This window comes from Gastrolobium bilobum, unplaced genomic scaffold (assembly GCF_033153095.1).
Source record: "Gastrolobium bilobum isolate Gb01-03AN ecotype WA unplaced genomic scaffold, APGP_CSIRO_Gbil_v1 utg15927, whole genome shotgun sequence".
NCBI lineage: Eukaryota > Viridiplantae > Streptophyta > Magnoliopsida > Fabales > Fabaceae > Gastrolobium > Gastrolobium bilobum.
In genome coordinates this window covers 203,692-212,521 of record NW_026898198.1, presented here as the reverse complement: position 1 = coordinate 212,521, position 8,830 = coordinate 203,692, and positions in this window count along the sequence as shown.

Below are 8,830 nucleotides of genomic sequence, written 5' to 3'. Positions count from 1 at the left end.
GTCAGAATATTTTTTATCGAAAAGCGACGAAATTTTTTCTCTAATGAAAACTTTTACAAAAATAAATTTTCTATCGAAATTTAATTTCCGTCAAAAGTTTTGACGAAAATGATTTCTTCCATCAAGTGTTTTAAACAGAAAAAGAATTCTGTCAAAAATTTTGACGGAATATTTTTCGTTCAAAATTTCGATGGGAATGTGTTCTGACGAAAATTATTTCGAGGGAAATGTTTCATCCGAAACTTTCGACGAAATTTAGATTCTCTAAAGAATTTTAACAGAATATTTTTTCGTCAAAATTTTTTATCGAAATATTTTTTATCAAATTTTTACGAATTTTTTTACAGAAATGTGTTCCGTTGAAAATTTTGATGAAAATATATTTTATCAAAAAACTTGACGAAAATATTTAGTTGAAAATTATCAATGGAAATGTGTTTCGCTAAAAATTTCGATGAATTTTTTTTTTTGTCAAACAGTTTAACGAAATTTGAAATCTGTAAAGAATTTGATGAAATTTTTTTCCGTCAAATTTTTTTGATGGAAATGTGTTTCGTCGAAATTTTCGATGGAAATTGTTTTGAGGGAAATGTTTCATTCGAAACTTTCGACGAAATTTAGATTCTGTAAAGAATTTTGACAGAATATGTTTCCGTCAAAAATTTTTATCGAAATATTTTTTGTCAAAAATTTTTACGAAATTTTTTTACAGAAATGTGTTCCGTTGAAAATTTTGATGAAAATATATTTTATCAAAAAACTTGACGAAAATATTTAGTTGAAAATTATCAATGGAAATGTGTTTCGCTAAAAATTTCGACGAATTTTTTTTTTTGTCAAACAGTTTAACGAAATTTGAAATCTGTAAAGAATTTGATGAAATTTTTTTCCGTCAAATTTTTTTGATGGAAATGTGTTTCGTCGAAATTTTCGATGGAAATTGTTTTGAGGGAAATGTTTCATTCGAAACTTTCGACGAAATTTAGATTCTGTAAAGAATTTTGACAGAATATTTTTCCGTCAAAATTTTTTATCGAAATATTTTTTGTCAAAAATTTTTACGAAATTTTTTTACAGAAATGTGTTCCGTTGAAAATTTTGATGAAAATATTTTTTATCAAAAAACTTGATGAAAAATATTTAGTCGAAAATTTTCGATAGAAATGTGTTTCGCTAAAATTTTCGACGAAATTTTTTTTTTGTCAAAAAGTTTAATGAAAATATTTTCGTCGTAAACTTTCGTCGAAATTTAAAATCTGTAAAAAAATTTGAGGATATATTTTTTCGTCAAAAAATTTAGATGGAAATGTGTTTTGTCAAAATTTTGGATGAATATAATTTTTTGTGATATATTTTGACGCAATTTAGATTCCGTAAAAAAATTTGACAAAAAAAATATTCCGTCAAATTTTTTTACAGAAATATTTTTAGTCACAAATAACGATGAAAATATTTTTCGTCAAAAAATTTTGCGAAATTTTTTAATGAAAATATTTTTCGTAAAAAAATTTGACGTAATTGTTTTACGTTAAAACTTTTTTTTAATGTAATTGTGATTTTTTTTTTTTTTTCACATAATGGGTATGTGTCAAGTTTTGAGTTAATGGGTCAATATTAAAACAAGTCAAGTCTAAAATTGACCCAAATAAAAGTGGGTCAGTATTTAAACCAGTTCAAAAAATATAGATATTTATGAGTCAAATCAAGATCAAATCAAGGGTTCGACAACTGAAACATTTTTTTTCACACCGCTGGTCACACTTGAAACAATCCCTCCTCGTTCCCTTGACTCCCAAAACCGCCCACGTAAAGCAGACATGACAATACTTAAAACTGTGTATATACATTATATAATGCCTTCACCTGGAATTTGCTTTCAATCTACAGTGATCTATACTTTTCTTTATTCATTATTTATAGGTTAGGAAGTACGCCTTTTTTTTTTTTTTTTTTTTTTCCGGAATGTGTTTATGGATATGATTCCCAACATATATCTTTGGAGTAGCAACCTTTGAACGGGTCAATAAGTTGGGCTTCTAATTCTGTCGACCTACCAATGCTCACCCAATAGACTTGAAATCCAATCCTATTTCATCAGGTCAACATACTACTAATTGTCTCATATTTGAAGTTTGTTCAACTCAATTCGATTCACACAATATTTTTAAATTTATTTTTCGAAAAATTAATAAATAATAATAAAACTTCTTCTCTTAAATTAAAACCTCTATCGATTTTATCATTTATGTTTTTTTACAAATATCTATATAAACACAAAATGAAATAGGTTCTGTAATTTGCTCACCAATATTTTCATAATACTTTTTTTTCTCAAAATAATAAGCTAAATCTCAAGCTCAAAATACATAATTTAAATAGTCTTAAATTTATTCAAATATCTAAAGTATGTCTTAAATTTATTCAAATATCTAAATATAAATCCTTAGGGGGCGTTTGGTGAAGGAGAAATTTTTTTTAGCCGGGAATCTCAATTTTTAAAAATATGATTTTTACATTCAGTTTATGATAATATTCGTAAATTTAAAATTTAGAAAAATTCAGTTTCATGAGATTCTTGAAGAATCCCGCGTATCAAACGCCCCCTCACTATTTTATAGGTATGCTGGAAATGCATAGCAACTAATGGTAGTGTATATGGAATTGTCTAGCTTAACGCATGTTTGATCCAAGTTGCCATCTGCAATTGTTCTAGCTACCTAAATTCAATAATAGAAGCGATGATCTGATCATCATGTGTTAGGTTGATGTCTCGGGGTCACCTCTCCTAAATAGACATATGCCACTGAGCATAATTGAATTGAATTTGGCCCAAAACAGACAACAGAGAAAACGCATCTTTGGTCTTCCGACACACGAAAGACATCACAGTTGAGAACGTCTTTGCAATTGCAGTTAAAAAACTCAAATTTTATGGTAAAAAAACCTTATTGATGTTCGTGACAGTATACTGCTTTGAAATCTAATCAAATGCGGTTAATTATTACTCCGCAGAAAAGGGCTTTGCAAATACAGTAAGCTAATTCAACCTAACCCCATCTCCTTCTAATCTTGACAAACTTGCAAACGTACATGTTTAAATTAGTTTATTTTGTATTAGACAAAATTTGCGGTTAAAAATTTTCTCTTAAATATTTTAATTATAATTTTTTAAACAATTACTTAAAGATATATTAAACGTTGTAATCAAAATGGAGCGGTGACTCACAGCTCAGAAGATTCTCCCTCAGTCGTAGGCAATCAAGCATAGCAGGAAAAGCAACGAACCAAAAATAACACAAATGATGTGGCCGGGCCCAATTATATCTGGGCCATGGTCCTTAAATAAATAGGGCTTTTGTCCTTTGTTTGAAAAGGCTAAGGAATAATTGAGTTTTCACTGTGCTTCATATATCTGCCAAAGTAAACAATACAAAATGAACAATATTGAACAGATCAGCCAAGGAGTAAGAGACGTGGCCCTTCCCGTAAAATTTGGGACAAGCAAAAGAAATAGAAGGGACGTTCCAGAATATTGTCAAGAGGCATTTGATGGAGCATAAATTTTTTGGTGCCGAGAATTATGATTAAAGTGAATTATTTGGGAATGTTGTAAAATAAATTGTTTATACGACAAAATATTACCAGAATTATTTGATTATGTTTACCAAGTCTTGTATCCAAAAAAAAAATTCAATGAATTGATGTTGTGGGGTGATTTTTCAAAAATACTCTTACTCATCATTTTCAGAAAAATAAGCTACCAGCATCTTGGGCAAGATGTGAATAGACACCTGATACGGACTATTCAACTAGAGGAGATGAGATGAACATAGAAGACAGAGGTGAGATGGATGTACGGGGTAGAGAAGATACAGAGGAGATAATAAAGGAATCAGCGAGGAGAGAGAACTTATCGTTGAGGAGGGGAGACCGAGTCAAATTACAAGCAAAGTGGACCAAGGACTACATCATGGACACACGTGGCTGATAGGTGTCAAGCAGTGGATTAGGGAACCGCTCAGCATGTAGTTGTTTGGCTGAGTGCGGAGAATTTAGTAATTGAATGTGTAATTGGGCCATTTCGTCTTTAGCCCATTCCTTGTTAATTCTGTTGCGTATAATAGGTGAGAGGGGACTGTTAGAGGGTTTAACTAAATCTGTAACAAACTTTGTCTTCTTCCTCATCTCTTATTTTTCTGGAGTAATCAGCAAACTCGAATTTCTGAATTGTATTTGACGTTTAATTTTCTTGATTTCCTTGTTTGTTTGAGAATCCATAGCTTGAGGCTATCATTTTGGTGCTTTCATTGAGAGGCAACTTCTGATCCCCACTCATGGAAGAAGGAACTCGCAGCACTGTTAAGCAAGGTGCCTTTGATGAATGCTTGAACTGACTAGCTTGTCACGATGATCAATTTAATTCCATCGGTAACCTGTTGAAGGAGATAAACTTGAAGTTAGCTTTGATGGAAGCTAAAGTAGACCAGAATCAGAAACACAAAACCAAAATAGAAGGAGCGTCGCAAGGAGGTTTGGGAGAATTAATTGGAACCAATGCATTCAAGTCAGTGAAACTTACCATAACTAGATTTTCTGGTGGCAACCCTGAACCATGGATCCACAAGATCCAACAATTCTATGGGTTTCACAGCCTCAGTGATACAGAGAAATTTACACTAACGTCCTTCCATATGGATGGATATGCAGAGGAATGGTACCACTGGATGGACCGAAATTGTAGGCTAAGGACTTGGGAGCAGTTCCTGGTAGCACTACGTGCCAGATTTGGGCCTTCCTGTTACCGTGACTTGAGAGGAGAATTGGGACGCTTGACGCAGATGACCACTGTTACAAAGTACCAAGCCCAATTTGAGCAATTGGCGAATCAGGTGACTGGGATCGATGATGTCACCCTTCAAAGCTACTTTGAATCGGGACTCAAACCAGAAATACGCAAAGAGGTAAGGATGCATTTACCTGCAACTGTAGAGCAGGCCATTGACTTAGCTAAGTTAGTGGAAGACAAAATTAATGATAAGAGTACTGTCAGAACATTTAGCAGCAGACCCACTTTTGGAGCTGGAAGCAGTAACCAACATGGGCTCTTGCCTGCACCTCAATGAACTAACCCAACAGTACCTGCAATAAAAAAAGAGAACATTCCCATCAGGAGATTATCCACAGCAGAAATGGCAGAAAAAAGAGAAAAGGGGTTGTGTTTTTATTGTGATGAAAAGTATAACCGGAGTCATATATGCAAAGGAAAAATGTTCATTCTGATAGTCCGGGATGAAGGGGAGGACACCGGAGGCAGTGATTCGCTTGCTTTGGAACTGGCAGGTGAGGTTAGCAATGAGAAAATAGGAGAGGATGACAATTTCATACCTGAGATCAGTTTGCATGCCATGGCTGGTCAACACTCTAATAGTACCTTACGAGTTAAGGGGAGAATCAACAATGCGACAGTACAAATCATGGTCGATGGGGGATCGACTCACAACTTCATCCAGGATCGTTTGGTGAAATTTTTAGGCCTCGAAACTAGACCAACCCAGAAGTTCCAGGTACTGGTAGGTAATGGAGAGGTGATGAGTTGTTTAGGTGTATGCACTCGGGTACCATTGGAAATTCAAGGGCACGAATTTTATCCTGATTTGTATGTACTACCGATACAAGGGGCTGAGGTGGTTTTGGGTGTACAGTGGTTGCAAGAATGGGGGGATGTGACCATTAATTACAAACAGCTCTTGATGAAGTTTGATAAAGACGGCCAAAGAGTTGAGATTACAGGGGAGTCTAATGTGACCATGGAAGCTATCCAATTGAACCAATTGCGCAGGTTGGCTTCGTCTAAATCAGTGGCTTGTATGTATCAATTGCAGGCTATTGAACACATTCTGGAAGTTCTTCTTTCTGAGGAAAGGTAGTTGGACATTCGTGTACAGCAAGTTCTGCAAGAATTTGAAGACATTTTTGAGAAATCGTCCACTCTTCCCCCTATCCGTGACGAGGACCATCGCATTCACTTGGAACCTGCAACCAAAACAGTACATGTTAGACCATATCGGTACCCACATTTTTAAAAAACTGAGATAAAGAAGATGGTCAAAGAAATGATGGAGTCAGGAGTGATCCGTCGCAGCCTCAGTCCATTTTCATCCTATGTCCTGCTGGTTAAGAGGAAAGATGTGACCTGGAGGTTTTGCATAGATTACCGAGCCCTGAACCAAGTAACTATAGCCAACCGGTTCCCGATTCCCACATTTGACGAAATGCTGGATGAACTAGCAGGAGCCATAGTGTTTTCAAAGCTGGACCTGAGATCGGGCTACTACCAAATTAGAATGGTTGAACAAGATACATACAAGACTACCTTCCGCACCCATGAAGGCCACTACGAGTTCGTAGTTATGCCTTTTGGCCTCACCAACGCTCCTGCTACCTTCCAGGGAATTATGAACTCGGTAATTAAACCTTTCTTGAGAAAATTTGTAATTTTTTTCTTTGACGATATATTAGTGTATAGCAGGACAATACTGGACCATCTGGAGCATCTTCATGCAGTGCTTGAATGTTTGCAGAATAACCAACTGTATGCAAAGAGAGAGAAATGCTCTTTTGCCCAAGCTGAGGTGGAGTACCTGGGGCATGTGGTTGGCTCAGAAGGAGTACGACCAGTTGAGAAGAAAATACAAGCTATCAAAGAGTGGAAGGTTCCCACTACAGTGAAGCAGCTACGGGGATTCCTTGGGTTGGCTGGATACTATAGGAAGTTTGTGAAAGGATTCTCTCAGTTGGCCGCTCCCTTAACCACACTCCTCTAAAAGGATGGCTTCCAGTGGACTGATGATGCTACTCAGGCAATGCAACAACTTAAGGAAGTCCTATCCAATCCACCGGTGCTGGCACTGCTGGATTTTAGCAAGCCTTATGTGTTGACCACTGATGCATCGGGAATAGGGATTGGAACAGTTCTCAGTCAGAACAATCAACCAATAGCTTATTTTAGCCGCAAGTTGTCAAACAAAATGCAACAGTCATCCACGTATGTCAGGGAATTATTTGCCATCACTGAAAGTGTTGCAAAATTTCGTCAATACCTGTTGGGTGGTAAGTTTACCATAAGAACTGACCAACACAACATCAAGGAGTTGATGGCTCAGGTAATACAGACTTCGGAGCAGCAGCGGTTTCTGGTTAAACTCTTGGGCTTTGACTATGTTATTGAGTACTATCCGGGGGCTGTCAACAAAGTAGCAGACGCTTTATCCAGGATTCACGAAGGAGAGAAGCGTTCAGTGTCGGATCCGACTACTTTATTCACCTTGTCCACCCTGATTAACCCCTTGCTCGACTCCATCAAATCTGAGGTCACCAGCAAAACAAAACTCATCAAATTAAGCAAGGAAATTGAGGAACGAAGAAAAGGGTACGGACACTACACCTTAAAGGAAGGGCTAATTTTTTACAGAGGCAGAATTGTATTGGCCAGCACTTCTGATCTGAAATCAACCCTCCTACATGAGTTTCATTCCGCGGTGATTGGAGGGCATGGAGGTGTCCGCAAAACCCTGCATCGAATATCCACACATTATTATTGGGTCAACATGAAGCATGATGTTCAAGAGTTCGTCCGAACCTGTCCAGTGTGTCAGGTGACTAAATATCAACCCTTATCCCCTGCTGGTCTTCTTCAACCGCTAGCCATTCCACATGTTGTATAGGACGATTTATCGATGGACTTCATTGTGGGACTTCCCCAATCAGAAGGCAAGACAGCCATCATAGTGGTGGTGGATAGGTTGTCTAAGTACGCCCATTTTTCAGCATTAGTCAGTAATTTTACCGCTTCTAAAGTAGCCTCTATTTTCGCCTCCGAGATTTGTAGACACCATGGGATCCCACGTTCAATAGTCTTCGATAGAGACCGAATTTTTGTCAGCAAGTTCTGGCATGAGCTATCTAGGTTGAGCGGAACCCGTCTTCATTTCAGCACCGCGAACCACCCTGAGAGTGATGGCCAAACTGAAGTTACTAATCGGGGATTAGAGCAATATCTGAGATGTTATGCAATGGAAAATCCAAGAAGTTGGGTCCAGTACTTACCATGGGCAGAGTTTTCTTATAACTCCTCTTATCATTCTTCCATTGGCTCTACACCATTCCAGATTCTCTATGGTCGTTTACCCCCTGCCTTGCAACCGTACGAAGGAGAAACATCACCGATTGAAGCATTAGAGACTCTTCTTACACAGAGGGATGCTATCATCCGTACTCTTAGGGAGAATCTGCATAGAACTCGTCAGCGTATGAAGAACCAAGCGGATAAGCACCGCCGTGATGTCCAGTATGCAGTTGGTGATCGTGTGTTGGTCAAGCTCCAACCCTATCGCCAAAAATCAGTCTGAAACCAAACCTTTTGTAAGCTCCGTCACCGCAACTATGGCCATTTCCTGATAACAAAACGCCTGGGACCCGTTGCTTACCGGCTATTACTTCCTGAAGGGTCAAAAATTCACCATGTATTTCATGTTTCGTTGCTCAAAGCCTTCCGTCAAAATCTGACGTTTCACCCTCAGCCACTTCCCCAGGAAACATGGGAGAACCCCCCGGTGACAGATCCATTGGCTATTGTGCGTTCTTGCACCATTTCCAGCAAAAAAGGAACGGACTTGCAGGTCCTGGTTCAGTGGCGCGGCCTGCTATTGGAGGACGCTTCGTGGATGTCAGCGTCGGATTTCTGCCAAGCTTTTCCCCAATTCAATCTTGAGGACAAGATCGACTCTTTAAGGGCGGAGGGAATTGATACGAACTCTCCAACCAGAGGAGA